The 18,142-nt window shown below is 43.5% G+C and overlaps 1 protein-coding gene across 2 annotated transcripts in view; it reads left to right on the plus strand.

Annotated features, from left to right (window-relative positions):
• Positions 1-18,142, plus strand: part of ASTN2 (astrotactin 2) — a 3,972,579-nt gene that overhangs the window by 213,562 nt on the left and 3,740,875 nt on the right. The window lies entirely within an intron of this gene.

Genomic DNA, 18,142 nt, shown 5'->3' on the forward strand with positions numbered 1-18,142 from the left:
AGAAAAAGAGACATATGGCTCTACTCAAAAAACAACTGCAGTCCCATCAAAGGATACACAGGCATAACTCTCTTGTCCATTTAAATGCATCAAAACAACTGGAGTAAATTGCTCTGCAAATGTAGCAATCAATCTTCTCTTCCAATTGCCAACAATTGATCACAACATTTACTTAAACGGCTCGGACCAGTTGTGCTTACAAATGCTTGTCCTTCATAGAAATGCCACAAATAATCCTGACAGCACTTGCAGTGTCTCAGGTGTGAGGCAAGAATTGGGCCACTGTACAGGAATGGTAATATTCATCATAAACACACAGGAAGATCCACAACAATTCCTAATGTACCTACTACAAGTACTAGAAACCAAAAATATCCCTATAAATGAAATCTTCAAGATTGAAACACTTGTGAATAGGCGCGTTACAAATGCCATATCATATCATATCAAGATTTCATACACATGGACACATGCATGCACTCTCTGCAACCATATTCCACAAGAGCATATCCCTAATGAAAGATTTATGGACATATCCATGCCAAATTCTGAATTAATTCCATTTCACCAGCTTCTGCAAAATTCGGGCCATAGCATATGATGTCCTTTTTTGTAAATCAGACAATTGTTCCAGCATACAAATACACTCACATATCCAATATGTGATACTAATGCTTCCAAGGTACAATGCAGATGGTACCAAAAACAACTGTAAGCTTACTAATTTCACACATGGCCAATTATGTCTTTGCAATAAAACATTCACAAACGTGGGCAAAATCTACCACACTGGTACCACAACCACTTCAGACCACTTTATTGCATATGTCATAAAAGTAGTGGTTGGTTTGCATGTAAAAACACTTACATTAGTCCAAAACATAGGTTACCAGCAAATCCAACAAATGCCTACTTAATTCTTTCAACCAAAATTTAGTCACTAAGGTATAGCACAATAAACAGTTAGAATACACCAACGGGTATGTAACTACATCCATAATACCACAATAGTACTTATAAATACCAAGATAGTTAGACTATGACAATGGGCATATAACTACTTCAGAAATACCCTTTATTGCAGTACACTTCAAAAATACCATCACAGTTCTTGTTACTGCAATACTTCTAGTGAAATCCAATATAATTACAATGTGTGAATGTTACAACTAAATCTAACTAATGCCTATTTAATATTCCTTCACCCCAAATGTACTCACTAAAGTATAGTACAATAAACAGTTTAAATATACCAACTGGTAACTACATCCAAAAAACTATAACAGTAGAGGTATTCTTACTGCAAAAACTCTTGTAAAGATCAATATAGTTAGAATATGCCAATGGGTATCTAACTACTGTAAACATGCCCTTAATTAAAACACACTTCAAACATATTATCACACTTACATTCACACAATTAAAGTATTTTTTTTTTAGTACACTATGGATTTTTTCCCAATGACCCAATGATTATATCATGTCAGTACAACAACAGTGTGACGCACATTAATGTTTATGAGGGTCAAACAAGTACACCTATATGCAAAATTGCATGCAATTAAAGGTTTTAAACTAGCTTGCTTAACACATGATACCATTTTTTTCACAGGACAAAACCCAGAGATTCCAAATATATTATCATATGCAACTCAGTAAACATACACATTATTTTCCTATTTGTTATCTTCACTAAGAAATAAATACATATTCCATAACCACAATACTCATGTGTACTACAATCATAAATAGCATACACACTTCAATTATATCATTTCACCATATTAGAAACACTGTATACTCCTCCTACAGTACATATAATTACTATACACATATTACTATAGTGTGTGTCACCAGTGGCCAGATACTTGGTAGCAAGTCTCACCCAGAACCCACTGAAATCCAAATGATGTCTGACGACACTAAAATTGACCGCTGACTTGGCGGCGCCGGCACACTATTTTTCACGTATAAAAACAGCTCCATATCAACTTTATTCCACTCCCCCACCCTTTTCAGGCCCTCTTTCGGCCACCAAATAACCCCAGATGTGCTTTCCAGACTAGTTCACTGTTGGGGTCAATGGCGGCTATCCGCGGACCCAACATGGCAACTGTTTCAAAAATTCTGATGTAGCTCGTGTTTTCAAACAACCAATCGGTGTGTTTTTCTTGTCTGCGGACACCAAGCCTCCCCCGATTGGTCCAGAGGTGTCACCGGACACCGAATCAGGAAAAGAGTGTGTGGACCGGACTCAGATATGGATAATTGTTTTGTATCTTCCTTATTTGCCTTTTCTTTTTAAACTACTGGACAGATTTACACCAAATTTACAAAAGCACACTTTTGGGACCCAACTGCCCATCCTGGTGCAGGTTTCATGAAAATCCATCCAGCAGTTTGGGCTGTAGGTGCGAGCAAAATGTTCTTCCATTGTTTCTATGAGGATTTACAAATGGTCGAAAGCCCCCTATAACTTTGGACCCCCCTTTACAAAACAACACCATACTCTGCAGAGCATTTCATACAATACAAGGCATTATTTATTATGAATATATTCTAATGTCGGAAACTATCATACATGTATCCAATCAGTTCCTTTTAATACGTATGTTTTAAAAAAAAAAGTTTTTGAGGTTGAACAAATAAGGTTTATTTAATGTTATTTTTCTTATTTAGAAATCTTTATTGACCTTGAATACCCTATAGCCATGCTAATGAGAAAGCTCCTGAGGATGGCATTGAATCCATCCCACACCACTGACTTTGTTTTGATTGCAGGAGTCGGCGATAAACCTGTGTATTGACCCTGTAGTTGACAAGCTTAGCTGAAGAGATGCGTTGGGACTTCTTCAAATGTGCTTCTGTAAGCGTGCTGGAATCAGGCATACTTTGACTGGAAGACTATTTTAACACATTGTGAAGAATGGACTTGGCAAGGAATCCGATGCTGTGCATATACTTGCCACATGATGAAGGGAGTGCAAGACAGTTGCCCAATCATTTTCTAGGTAGATGATTAGCTGGAAAGATACCGTATGTCTTACTCCTTGGCCACTTTTTCTAAAACAATGTTACTACATGTGATAGTGCGTTCTGCGGTGTTCAACACATTTCCTCAGGAGTGTGCACCAACAAGTGCTCCTCTTGAATTTCGTGTTGCTGGTGTGGAGTGTGTTTATTGATCCACGTTGATCACATGTGTAAGAGGATTTCTTTTTCAATTTTGGCTCCTTTACGTAGTGCTTTTCACCATGCATAGGTGAGCCGAAATGAATACTATAGACGTGGAGAGAGGAGAAGAGGCATGTCGGATGCATCTGTACATCCAGTGTATGTGTGCGCTGCAATGTGTCTCGATTAATATCCAATTAATGTGGTCAGAAATGTTCTATTAGTAATATTGCTCATTCTGACATGGGGCCTCATTATAAGGCTGGCGCTCCCGGAATGAAGGGGGCCGGTACAGCACCGGCCCCCTTCATTCCGGGAGAGCCAATTACAAGCTTCCCATCCATCGCGGGACCCGGATTGCACGCCTGGTAAAACCAGGCGTGCTTTCCGGGTCCCGCGAGGGGAAGAGGGAGGCAATAACGGGCCAATGTAATCTGCCGGTTATTACCTCCCTCCCCATTCCCATTGAGGCCTACGGGGGCTCAAATGGGAATGGAGATGGGTTCCTGAAAGGATTACCGGGTCCTCCTATGTCGGAGTAACCCAGTAAGTCCCCATTGCAGGAACCCGGTTATGGAGCCCGGAACGGAGGCAGCCATGGAGCTAATAGCTCCACGGCTACCTCCATTCTCGTAATGAGGCCCATGGTGTTGTTTGTGTCCAGTATTACGCCATCTTCTTTCTTTTCTCAGTTGTAGGGTATAGACGTCATGCTATCTGCAGCATTAGTGCTGCAAAAGGAAGGACATTTAATCATTTTTCCACAATTCCCTGTTCATTTTGACAGTACTGTGGGTGCTAAAACTTATCACTGTGTACAGATTGTTCCCAACTAGGTTCAAGCTTTATAAATCCCATACAAACATGTATCCATATACATTCATCTGCCTAACATTGTTATCTTGAACTACAGTGCCCAGACAACAAGTTCAATCGTGTTCCACTCCAACATAGCCACCTTTTTTCTGGGGCTCATCCCTCTGCCTCTCTGTACTTCTTCAATTTCTACAGCATCGTCTTTCATACAACCCTGTAGTGACCATGAACTGAGTAAATGTTGTCCTGCATTGCCGGGGTCTGATACGCTGGATTAGGCAGAATCAGACAAAGCATAATCCACACCCTCTCAGCCTAGCTAGCACCAGGACTATTTTGGAAGAACAATGATGACATGCTCACTCCAACCACTGCGTGGGACGGGGGCAACCCCGCTGCCATGGCCTAGACTGATATATATGAGCCAGCTGCAAGCACATGCCTCCTCCTGAACCTAACACTGGTGAACTTTGAGGACCGTGAGGTGGCAGCATGCTTATTCCTCCTTATTGAGCTCCATGCCAAGGCTTTCACCGAGCACATCTAGTATAAATTCACAAATACAAATGTTCTGACCCAATTCTGATAACTTTCTATGGCAACCAAATATCGATCTGGTTTGTATGGCGAGAAAGGTACAAGTGAGGGAATAGGGAAAATAGTAAAAGGTGCACGAAAAATGTAACGAGAAAGGAGTTGGCACACGGGTAGGAACCAGGGGGGTGGGGGGATTCTTTGATGGGACCATTGAAAAAAGTCACAAAAAAAAGAAAGTCAAACATGTTGCCCATTTTACCGAGAATTGCGAAAATGGGTAATTTGCACTTCTGGCATGTAACCCCCCCAATCTCCCACCCCGGCAAGCATGCAGGACTCCAGGCGTGTCCAGATCTGCTGCTCCTGTGGACTGCATCCTCTCTGCAACCGCCTGCTGTTTCCAACAAGGCAAATGTACCTCGAACAGCGACTAGCTGTCATGGAGCCCTCAGTTAGACATTCACCCACCACCTGCTTCAAGGAAGGACCCACCTACCAGTGATGTTTGAAAATATCACCGGTAAACAGTGCTGTCCTCTCCTGAAAAGGCACTCTCTGACTAACCATTCAACAAGGCCTCCATCACCTTACTCACTGATCCTTCTCCCGACTTACTGAAAGGTTGTCACACATCCTATTAGCGCCACCCCCCACTCCTTTCTGACAGGTTCTTTACATTCATCTCCCTTCAGGCAGATCCCCAGTACACTTTCTTTTGCCAGGTTGGGTGCCGGTTACAATCTAAGAGCTCACAGGTGCACGTTTAGTGTTTCCTGAAGACCTGTTTGGCCCTCCATCAAGTACGGCTAAATGAGAAAAGTGTGCATTAAAAGTCGACCTTGGCTTTAGAATGTCTGGCCTCCATACATAAATTTACAAAGCGACAAAGTGCAAAACTGATAATGTGTCTTTTGGAGGTGTGCCATGAGATTTTGTGGTACAATTGTGTACTCGGAAAGCAGGGCCAGTTCAAGGAGTTGTGTACCCTGAGTTGAGTATCTTTTTTTTGCACTCTTGTCCCCCCAAGGGTTCCGATTTGATGATTTTAGAGTGGGAAGGTACGCTAGAGTGCTCATTTCCATGGTTCCTTAGATAGTTGCATTGAATTATTATGTTGCGGCAGAGCCCCTGAATGTAGGTTTGTGCTGCACCTGCAGGCAATGAAGTATGCAAACAATTGAATGTTGCTTCATCTTAAAAATGACTCCTGGGAGTGCTTCTTACAATAAGATGCATTGCAAGCGAGTTAGGAATGTTTTGTTTTACGCTCTTGGGCATGACACAAGGTTAGTGTTACAATAATGCAATTCTAGGCAGATGCCAAGATCGCCATCAAAGGCTGCCATTTTGCACATGAAAGCATATAATCTGACCCCCTATTAGGAAGAGGATGTTACAAAACGGTGCTCCACCTGGTGTGGCATAACCCGTAGCACAGCCCAGGCACACCCGAGAATGAAGAACATCACATATACCCAATGCATGGGTGAGATGGTCAAGATGTCTGGAGTGCGTTGCTGGGTGCGCTGCTTGCATGTCCTGCTGTTTGAGTTTGCTTGAGCTCTGAAGCTGTCTTGACTGGTTGCCCATACACTTTTCCAGATCTGCTGCATCGCTGATAAGCCGCTGGTTTTGGGTCAGCCTGCTTATCTGGTGTCCACATTACTGGTTTCTGAAGCGTCTAGTTTGACCCATAGTCAAGGCCTTTTTAAGAATAGCTCTCCCTAATTTCAAGCCCAACCAATATACTTTTGGAGCTTTCTCAGTGGTGACAACTCGTGCTTGGAACACCTTAGCCCCTACTATGTGCCTTCTTCCTGAATTGCATGATTTTTAAAGCCCCTTATAAAGCACCTATTTTCTTTAGTTTATTCAGTATAAACCTTTCTTTTGATTTACAACTTCAGCTCTATTTGTATCTGTTAATATTGTATCTTGTTGGATTGCATTATATATGCGTTTTGGTTGTATAGTGCTGCAGTACAGTTGGGTCGGATAGTGCTTCATAAATATTTACATATAAATTAAATACATAAGGGTGTCCATCCCTGAGTGGGACAGGGGAAAAATATGTGCAACCGTGCCATTTAAATTCGCTAAGTGTCATAGAATGTGTTTAATAGACTAGTTGGCAGCAGCTCCTTCATGTCGCAAGTGAGAGCTAACTTAGAGCACTTACATGAACCTGGCCATGGCAAAACCTGGGTGCTCCCGTGCCACACATCTGTGTGAGCATTACAAGGAGCTTCCACTCATGCAGTTTCTGCTAGGCGCATTGGCCGACTGATGCAAAGTGATCCCCGTGTTGAATTGTATTTGTTTATTTATTGAGCGGCAAAGCCCAAAGGTACAGCAAGACTTCAGAAAAGACAGTGCGATGAGGAGACAAGATCAGGTGATCATATCGGGCTTTTAGGAGAATAGGAGGGTTTTCAGAATGTTTTTAAAACGCAACCAGTTTGGTTCTTGCCACAGCGGCAGAGGAAATGTATTCCAAAGGTGTGCCACTGATACAGGAAAGATGTTCCCAGGCCTCTGCTTTTCTTTACTCTGGGAATGGTGAGCTGACCACTGACACTAGAATGAAGCAGTCTTGACGGATTGCATGGAGTCATATGTTTCTTCAAGTATCCTGGAGCATTGCCAGAGATGCCTTTATGAGCCACGCTGATGGCCTTGAGGTGTATCCTAGCCGCCACAGGAAGCCAGTGTAACTCCTTCCTGGCCCCCTTGATGTGGTCTCTTTTGGGAGTGTCATACATAACTGGTACTGTGTCATTTTTATGATCTGTAGCGCTTCTATGCAGCGAGAATTTGCCCCACAAAGTCATGCGTTACAGTAGTCTAACCGGGGTAGAATAATGGCTCTCGCTAGGGTAGCACATTTTGTTGTAACAGAAAAGGTTTAGCGTGTCTTAGTACTTTTACATGGTATTGAATACTATGAGCTACCCCTTGTACATGGGCGACAGAATGTACGGCCGCATTCATGTAAACGTAGAGTTTTAAGTTTGTCCCTAATGGGAATTGCAATGTTATTAATGACCAGGTTGGAATAATCAGCACACTACTTGTTTCTGGCTTGAGTAGATCCAAAAATCATCAGTTCAGTCTTAGCAAGATTAAGACACATGGAGTTCAGGCTCATCCAATGATTGATGAGTCCATACATGTAATGTAATTGGACTGAGACAAGGTCATCATTTCACTCAGCTCCAATATGAACTAAATGTCATTTGCATCATTCGGGTAATGGATGTTCTGAGATGTTAACAGTTCACATAAGGGCATGATATGTGGATTAAACAGAGAGGGGGACAAACGTGCCCCCTGCGGAACACCCTCTTTTATACACTCAGTTACAGAAGTTGCTTTACCCCAACATGCTCGTGATTACCTATTACTCAGAAAGGATGAGAACCAATCAATAGCGTTGATCGAACACTGGCCATGGGATCGAAGACGGTCTACAAAACGTGAGTGTTCCAGTAAGTCGAATGCAGCCGACAAGTCCAACAGTACCAGCAGGCCAGCTCTGGCCCTATCCACAATGGAAAGCATTTCTGTCTGTAGGTCCACTAACACGGTCTGCCTCCCATAGGAAATCCTGAAGCCTGATTATTGTTGGTGTAAGATGTTGTTAACATCTAAATGAGGCAGAAACTGAATTGTGGCAACTTTGTCAATTTTTAGCAAAAAAAGAGAATTTGTTATAGGAGGTAAGTTGTTTGGGTTGTTGGGATCGGAGCCTGGTTTCTTTGGTAGAGGAGAAACTACAACGCGTTTAAGACTATGCAGTACAGTGCTATGACTAAATGACGAGTTGACAAAGCATACTATGAATGGTGAAAAGATGTTTGGGTTTTTAAAAATGAACTTGGATGGCAGGATCTCACCTGCGCATGAAGTCAGGTGCATTTGTTTCAAAAGATCAGAGACTTCATCTTCTGAGGTATGTGAAAAAGAAAATTAGTGCAAAGGCTGGGCAGCGCTTTCTATACTCAGGAGAGGATGGGGTGTACGTGGCTTAAGAGAAGCTGCAATCTTAATACACGCCTGGGAGATCTTACTAGCAAATGCTCGTTGAATTTGATTGTATACTGTATTGGTAGGTACAAACTGCTGAGATTGGAGTATGGGTTTTTTCAGGCTACGATAAATATCAAATACTTTCTTGGTATAATTTTTAGAGGACTCAATTTCCATGTTAAAATGTTTTTCTTTGGCCTCGTAAATGTGTTGTTTGTAAGTATGCTGCACCTGTTTCCAGGCTATGGTATTTACATGAGTGGGATGTTTTTCCCAAACCCTCTCGAGCCGCCTCTTGTCTGCTATAGTCTGAGATAGCAGAGGGGTAAACCATGATTGCTTGCTGCTGTTATCGCTAACTATTTTTAGGTGCAGGGGCACAACTTTATTTATAAAAGCAAGTAATTTGTGAATTGTAGGTGTTAACTAACACTTTAGGCAGATCTACGTTCTCTGTAGGTTCCATAATATGTTTAAGGAAGTTGTCTAAAGTCTCCAGCTTCACTTCCTTTTGGATTCTGGCCGTACTCTTACAGGGTTTATTATGTTGTTTGCAGGGTTTACTAGGCAGGTATCCATTATATTCCACTGTGAAGTGATCTGACCATGGGCATGCTTTACTATTGATAATCTCTGTCGTGATGTTGCTGACAAATGACCCAGTCGAGAATATGACCACCTGGGTGAGTTGTTTCAGTGTTCAAGATTTTCATGTTTGCAGCCATTAGTTTGCATCCTTATCACTTGGGGCCCCCAGCCATCTATTAAGCTCATTGAGAACAATAGTTGAACTATTTGGTGTATTAAGAGGGGCAAGGAGACACAGAAGATCCTTGTTAAAGTTTGGCATGTTGACAGGTGGCCAATAGAGAGCTATCAGGTTTATGCAGCAGTTGTCATTAGGAATACGTTTTAGATTCATTATTTCACAGCTGGCTCATATGATGGGAACTTCATAGAATTTCCAGTTGGTTTTAATAAGGAATGAAACGGCCCCTCCAATGCCTTGCTCACGGTTCTTGCTAAAAAAAAAATCATCCCGAAGGGGCCGTGCTAAGCTTATTTTAGGGTTACATGCAACATTCAACCAGGTTTCACTGAGGCAAATGAAGTCTAGATCGTTTTCCAGAATATCATCATGAATGTCAATGGCATGTTTGGCCAGGGATTGGGTGTTCAATAATGTTAATTTAATGGGCTCCGGATCTACAAATTTGTGAGTAGGGGTGGAGAGCAAGTTCTTGTTGCCAATACTTTTCAAAGTAGCAGGCTCGTTGTTAACCGGAATGGTGTTCCCGATGTGTTCCATCGGCTACACAGGCGAAGCAAGGACACTATTTGAGGACTCATGTGTACCGAACTCAGGTGGGAGTATAGAAGATGAGGGGTCAATCAGGACTGAAGTAAGAGCAAAAGCTTGGACCTGGGTCACAGATACAACATTGTGTCGGTGGGTCTCAACAGGGTCATGAGGTTTAGAGGGTAGGGTGCTACGGTTATCAATCCTTAGTTGTATAAGCACTGATGGTGCCTGGCCAGCAAATTCAATAATGTGTCTCATCTCCGCGATAAAGCTTTCCAAAAGCCTCTCTCGCCCTAATTATTGAGTGTCATGGAGTAGTTCTAACTCCGGGTGGTAACCCAAGTTTGAAGAAGAGGCACACGTGAAATCGTATGCAGAAAGAAACAACCCTGCCAAACGCCGGACGTCCGGCATGGACCGGCAGAGACCTGGCTTGTCTCAGGTGTGCCGGCGCTGGTGCGCCTGGTCACCCAATTTGTAGGACTCTGGCACTGATGGGAAATGTAGTTCTCAGTCTGGCGTGGTTTAACTAAGACTGGAATATTAAATGTCAAAGCTGCTTTAAAAGCGAGTTTCCAGTCACTCGCATGCAGCGTAGAACAACAGAGCATCATTCAGACTGTTCCTTCAAAAGGTGCAAGAAAAACTACACAAAGCACTAATTATAGTTACTGACACGTTGCAAAATAAACACACGCACATGATAATAATATAAATAATAATATCAGTACGCTTCTAGAGAGTGGTACATGTTAGTTTGCTCTGGGGTCTAGCCGCCGTAGCAATAGCTGTTACTATGACAATTTAATTGTACTTATTGACCAGATGCAGGTGGACAGACTTCTTTTTACCAGTATTTTACATTGTAATGTACTTGATTGAACACAAATATATCCGCATATGAAGAACAGATCAAGAAAATGAATGAGGGTGAGATGGAGCCTTTGACCAGATGTGACGTTACACTCGGAGATGGTGGGGTCCTTTCACTAAGTTCCGCATCTATGCTCCCGCCCGGAGCCCCACTTTCACTCGAGGCCTCGCTCATCTGGGCCTCCTACTTGAGAATCGTTTGCACTGCAACGATGTGGGGTTCGGTGGGTGCCAGGCTGCCCTCCTTCACGCCCGCTGGATGCCTCTGACATAACCCACGCATCGTATATGTGTTTACAATTTCTCGGGTGGCAAGACAAGCTTTTTTGATGCATTATTTATTCTGGCAGCGAGCAAAGCGTGCCCCTGAGCACACGGGCAGCTGAGTTGCTGGCAGCAAAACGGACCCAATGGTCTGCATGTGACAGCATCCCACAGCTCAACTGCTAACACGCATGCCAACGTGTCCCAGAACAGGCAGGGGTCCAACATTGCGCTGTGCATCGGCTGCCGTGCATTCTGACACATATGGCAGCCCAGCGACTCATGAATTGGATCAATCGCAGCGCAGTCACTGACATGTGTTGCCTTACACTGCTACATAGCCAATAATATGCCCTGCGGTGCACTGCATACGTCGATGACATGCAAATCCTCGTTATGCATTACATCCAATATGTCTTGCAACATACCACAACACAGTGCTATCGCCAATAGTAGGTATTCTAACTTACCAAACGTCCAATTATACGCATTCTAACACACTACTCATCGCAGTCACTGACATGTTTTTTTTTTTATTTCAGTGCATTCTGTCTCACCATGTTCCTAATATACCCGTTCCTTTTCACTTCTGTGATCGGGAACCGGCACTGCAGGGTCCTTTCTTTTTTTTTTTGGTTCAGCTGCAGGGGTGTCCTTGCAACCCTCGCTCACTATACTGTATACTATAGTATAGTGAGCAGGCGGTTGCAGTGGACATCCCTGCAGCCCCCGCAGCCTTTTTTTATTTTTGTTGGGGGGATTGCAGGACAGCTGTGGGGGACAACCCTGCAACTCCCGCTCACAGTTTAGTGAGCGGTTGTCGCGGGGGACACCACCGCATCCCTTTTTGTTTATTTTTGGGATGGTGGCGGGGGACAACACCGTAACCCCTGCTCATATTATAGTGACATCCCCCAGCACCGAATGCGTGATCTGGTCGAACTTTTCAGCCATTCTGAATTTTCGAACGCCCGAAAATCGACCAAATCTCGCATTCAGTAATTTTATTTCGGTCATTTTGGCCTAAATGCTTTGAGAGAATGCTGTGCAACGTCCGTTGATTTCCGTTGTAACTCCCTTTTTTAGGTAATTGATATTAAAACAGTAAAAAGACTTTGACATTTTCTTGACTTAGTCTGATTATTGGAGTCCAGAGTTATTCTGTTTCCCATCCACCTGCATCACACGCTAACTAAATTAAAGCCTCATGGCCCGTTTAGCTATGTTTCCCTCCATGTTTCATCTTTTTTCCAGCAATTTTAGATGAGACGCCAAACACGGTGTGCTATGTTTGAATTGTTTATGTTCACAAAGAGAATGAGAACTGCCTACTTTAATAAATGAAGCTATATCTCAGGAAAAAATGATAGTCATATGTTTTAAGAGGCTTGCGTGAGAACTTGAGAAACTAAGAACTCCTCTTCAAAAATCCCATACCCATTTCTTCCTGCTTCAGAAATCAACAAAAACCATGGGTTGTGTGTGTTAAAACATTTCCAACTTTTGAAATTATAAATACATTTCACATCTACATGCAAAAACAGTACCTGAGATATTTGAGCAAATTCCACACTGAAGTCTGTTTTAAAAAAGTTGGGACGTTACAATCCTCCACCATGTTATTATTTTCTGGGCCCTAGTCTGTCTTTTCCTCTATTGTGAAATCATCCAGTGTACTCCATTCAAGAGATCAAGACAGTTAGCATTTAGGTCAATGCCAAATGGAAATCTGAAGTGGGGGGAAAGATTATTTACACCACTGTGGCAATTAATTGTATTTATTGTATTTTATTTATTGTATTGTTTAAAGCGCAGACCTAGCTCGAGAGCAATGGAGCGCTGTACAGAGTGTGGGTAGGCAGCATTTGGACTGGCATCTTTTCACAGTAGCGCAGTACTCTGAGTTCTGTGCATCGGTATGTGAGACCTTTACAATTAGTTCTTGGTCAGTTGTTGTTGAAAGAACCAAGTTTTGAGAGATTTGCAAAACTGGAGAAATGTGGGGGATCTCTGAGCAGACACCGGAATCGAGTTCCAGAGGGTGGGTGCATGACAAGAGAAGGATTGTTTGTGGGTCTTCTCTTTACGGATGCGTTGTGATTCAAGCCAATTGTCGATTTGCTGCACAAAGAGCATGTGCCACCAGATATGTGGAGCTTAGCCTCCAGGTACGTTGGTGTGCTACTCGTGACTACTTTGCATATGATGCATGCAGTGTTGAAGAGCATCCTGGAGTGGACGCCATTGTGATCTTTGAGGAAAGTTCCCAGAGACTTCATGTAAAGGTTAAAAAGTATTAGTTAGAGGATGGAAGCTTGGGGACTCCGCAGGAAACCTTGAGTTGGTTAGAATGCAACAAGTTAATCTGGACAAGGAGGTAGGAGGTAAACCGATTCAGGATGGTGCCAGCAAATCCCATCCTGTCAGCAAAGAGGGACAGAGGGATGCAGTGTTTGTCAGTGTTGAATGCAGCTGAAAGGTCTAGAATGTCAAGGAGGAATAAGTCACCCTTTTGCATGGTTTGGAGAGCATCATCCACCACCTGGATGGTGGCTGTCTCAATGTTCTACTTTGGGCAGAACCCTGACTGATAGTCATTTAGGATGTGGGTAGATCAATTCTGGTGAGTAGTTGTGAATATGTTTGCAATGAACTGGAGGTTTGTAATGGGCCTTTAGTTGGCCAGGTCATCTGGATCTACGGTTGTTTTTTTTTTCTCTAAAAAGGTTGTATGAGAGCAGTCTTGTGAGTGTCCAGAAATAACCCTTCTATGAGGGATGCATTGATGATGCTGAGGCGCGTATTGAGCGCCGGCCCAGTCAATTGGTTAATGATGGAAGCTGGGATCATACTGTCAGAGTAAGTAATAGGTTAGAAGGAGGCAATCACTTTTAGGAGTTCTGGCAGAAAGAGAGGAGAGAATTTGGTGCAGAAGGGCAGTGTGTTGACGGGGTGCAGGAGATGTAAATGCTGTGAGTGGTTGTTTCAATGGTCTCTCGAATTTGGTCTATTTTTTAAATTAAAAATAAGTTGATTCTGTCACATTTTTTCTGAGTTGCTGGCACCTCAGGGTCGGCTGAGAACTTAGTACAATGCTTTACTACTGCAAAGAGTGCTTCGCTCCACCTAGATGCTGCAGCAATGGGGTGGAGTAGCAAGCAGCTTTGGCCTCAGCAATCAGAATCCTATGGTTTGCGCCGAGAGATTTGTGGTTGGTGAGGTCTCCCGGTTTATGATTTTTGCACCACCATTTCTCTGGGGCTCTGACTGAGCATTTGTTAGAGGCTAGCTCAGGGGTGTAACATGGGCAGATAGTTTAGTCTTAGCAAAGCTGGATTTTAGGGGGCTTCAGTGTCCACCAGTTTCATAGCACAGTTGCTAAATAATTCCAGGAGGCCTATGGCATTGAATATGTTGGGGAAGTCTGCACATTCTAACTCATTGATCAGGAAGGTTTTGAATGATTGGCGTTGAGTGAGGGGGCGTTTAACCTGACCTTTGTAGGCCATAGTCGAGTGGGTGATTGCTAATGGGATGTCAGCGTGGTCGGACCAGTCAAGTGTGATAGGGTCAGCACAGGTGATGCAGAGGGATAATGTGAAGACTGAGTGTAAGGTGTTGCCTTTGTTGTGCATGGTAGAGAGCACTATTTTCTTAAGGACCATGAAAGCGGTCCGTGCAAAAAGTGTGCTTCGAGTGTGGTTGTCAGCCTGGGACTCGGGGATGTTAAAATCACTGAGAAAGACATTTTTAGAATGTGCTAATTTGTCAGAGCAGAGTAAGTTAGACATGTCTGCAATGAAAGAGTCAATCCTGTGAGGTGCTCTGTAGTTGATGTGGACAGTGATAGATTCCTTGTGCGAGAGAGGGAACCAGCAAGCAAATGATTAAAAAAAGCTTGCTCTGGGAGAGGGGAGGATGGAGTATGACCAATCGCTCATGTGAATGATTCCCACTCTGCCATCTGCCCTTCCTGGCCGGTGGCATGTTGGATGCAGTATCCTTTGGGTAGGAGGATGTCAAAAACAATCTGGGGATGATGGAGTAAAATACAGAGGATTAAACTATGTTTCAGTGATGAACAGCGCATCAAGTTTGTTGTACGAAATGAGCTCAATGATCTCTGCAGCATGCGCAGATGCTGAGCAAGCATTGATCAACATGAGAGTGCGTGTGGATGTGGTCTCTGTTTGTTGGATGGGGCAAGCACGATACTGATGACCTTTGCTAGGGTAGCTTGCCAGGGATGCCCAGGTTACTTGGATATTTGGACCAAAATGTGAGTATGTGACAAATCAACATCTGAGGCATCAGTTGTCCAGGGATGAATATTGGTTTCCTAACCATCAATCATCCACACACCTCTAGGACACCTAACAGGATCTGAACAGATTGTAAACTCAAGTGAATTATAAACCTCCTTGTCAAATTGGGGTAACGTGGACGGAAATCAGGCTTATCTCTGCAAGGACATGGATCGTTGGTTATTTGCAACACAGTGAAATACAATTATTACCCAATGATAAAAGGGACTGCCAGTCAAGGATGTAAACAAATATCTACTTTATTATTATTCAACAGGCAGTTCTAGAACACTAAAAAATGCAACCCACCCTGTAATGGAATGCAGGGGACAGAGCATTTCAAGAAGGGAAAGGGATACATTCTGGATACTGACAGGAAAGTAATTAATCACAATAGTTTGAGGATACTTGGTTTCAATACAAAGGGAGGAATGAGTCATATAATGTCACTGTGGGTCTTCGGAGAAGGACTAGGGGGGCAGAACCAAAATGTACCTTGTGTTTGTGGAAGTTCTTCGTGCCCGACAGGGTCGAGGCAGTTTCAGGTCGCTTTGCACCTCCTGGGACAGAGTACAAGATGGGACAAAGGTGCAGGTATCAGGCAGAAGACAGTTCGGCGAGCAAGGCTAGACAGATGGCTGCAGGCTGGCCTACACGTCTGCTCGGGGTCAGGAATCATAGTCTCAGTGTTGGTTGGTGGGTCTGAGGCACTGGTCGAGGCATCTCGGATGATGTTAGCGACAGAGGCGTGACAAGTCAGCAGGGAAGTTGGTTGCAGTTCGAGGGACACAACTGGATCAAAAATGTCCTTTAAGGCAGATGCTGGTTGATGCTCGTCAATGCACTCCTCCTAGCTTCTTCACTGGACTTGTGTTGTCCTTTAAGGTGTACGGGCCAAAGCTGAGGAGAATTTTGAAGGCACCGGCCTTGCCCTGGGTTTGGTTCAGAGACTCTCTGGCACTTCCTACCTAGGACGCTTGCTTGCATAGCTTAGCAGGGCCCACTGTGTGCTGGCTGGGTACTAGTTCTGGAGCTGCTGGAGGGTCTTCGGGAGTAAGTATCTCCGTCTGTTCCCTGGGAGATGTTTAGGGGAATGATCTTGCCTCCCACTTTGGAAATCCTGGTCTTCCTTCACTGGCGGAAGCTATACGGCAGACTGTACCTTCTTGCATGTTCCAAATGTTTTCTTCTTGTTACTCCTGAAGAAGTCTTCAGAGATTGGTAAAGGCTAGGCCACCCTTAACAAAGCAATCCTGGGTCCCAATCAACAATCTCCTGTATGCATGAGGTCATAACTAGAGTGCTTTCCAACAGAAAAGGTAAAACAGTGAAAACATGTAACACTAAGTCCCACCCATCTTCCTGTGTGTTGTGGATCAAAGGGTCTCTCTAGTTACTTGAGCTGTCTGAGGTTCCTGATTAAAGCGGCAGGTTCCCCTTAAAGCTGTGGCTGTGACCAGACTTTTTGTTGCCGACAAAACACATACTCGTACATTCTGAATGGGGTCCCCCTTCTGGGATGAATAAATGAACGGGCACTGCCCTTGATTCTGAGAGGTAGGATCTTGCTTCATGCTGACACAGTGCATATAAAAGGTTGTTGGGGTGTCCTGTTTCTTTTGTTAAATGTGCTGCCCTGCCCCATGTGGGCCTGTTTGACATATACTCTATTAGTCTGTTAATTATGTTAATTGCTGACACCATCTGCAGTGCTTACACAAAAGGACAGGGCAAATCCATCAAGACATTTTATAGTTAATTAGGCTGGCCATTACAGGAGTAAAGTTTTGTTTTCCCCCTTCTGAGATGCCCTGATCTACTCTTGGCAGACATATTGTAAATAAATATGACAGGCGGGAGGGTGCCTTTAGGCTGTGTCACCGAGCGTACATGGGTCTATGTGTATGTCATGTGGTGACCATAGGGAAATGGGTGCCTTTTAGCCCCACACATTTTCCAGAAGTTGATCTACCATCATTCAATTTCATTTAACAATTCAAATAAGCCCAGGCGAGTGCACAGCCACCGTACAGATGGTTAAATTGATCACAGTGTGGGAAAGGGCTGGGGAGCAAGGAAACACATGGTGATGTCTTCTGGTGAGTAGCAGAATAAAATGGACAATTGGTGTTCCAAGGCACAAGTAACACCTAGCTTGGCAGAAGCTGTGTTTACTGATGTCATCATAAAATACACCTTGCAGAAAAATCAAGTAGACACTTATCCCTATTTTGTGAGGCATTTTTAACTATCATTTGGATATGAAGTTCAAATCATTCTGATAGGTGAATTCCATACCTGGAATGTCCCCTCTGTGCTCTTACATATCCTGCCAAGCGGTTCAATGAGTCACTTGTTTATGATCTTCTCCGCCTCCCACTATATAATGAGCAAACTTCAACTGGAAACTTTGTTGGTTCTTCTCCCAATGCTGGATCATCCCCATCCTGAGAGGAGGCAGGCATACACCCCTACACTTAGGTACATCTTTGACTAAGTAACACGCTGCGAACCCAGATCCAGTCACTGTTGGAAACAATGTGAGAATCCACCTTAATATGAAGCTATCTGTGATGTAAAGGCATCCCTTTGGTGATATGTATATGTATTCCTGGTTTCTCTTTATAGTGACAAAGGAGATTTCTATCTTTCATTGGCTGTTGCACATAGTGTTTTCTTTCCACATTGGATGTTGTCCTTGGGGTGCAGAGCAGCCTAGTACATCAAAACGAGCTGTGTGCACCTGCACCACGGCCCTTTTTTAGTGACTGAAGTGCTACAATGCCATGTATGTTTGTGTCCTCTGCAGTCTTTTAAGGCCCAGTGGATAGACTTGGTACAA

The sequence above is a fragment of the Ambystoma mexicanum genome, chromosome 8 (genome assembly GCF_040938575.1).
Source record: "Ambystoma mexicanum isolate Mex_15411 chromosome 8, UKY_AmexF1_1, whole genome shotgun sequence".
NCBI lineage: Eukaryota > Metazoa > Chordata > Amphibia > Caudata > Ambystomatidae > Ambystoma > Ambystoma mexicanum.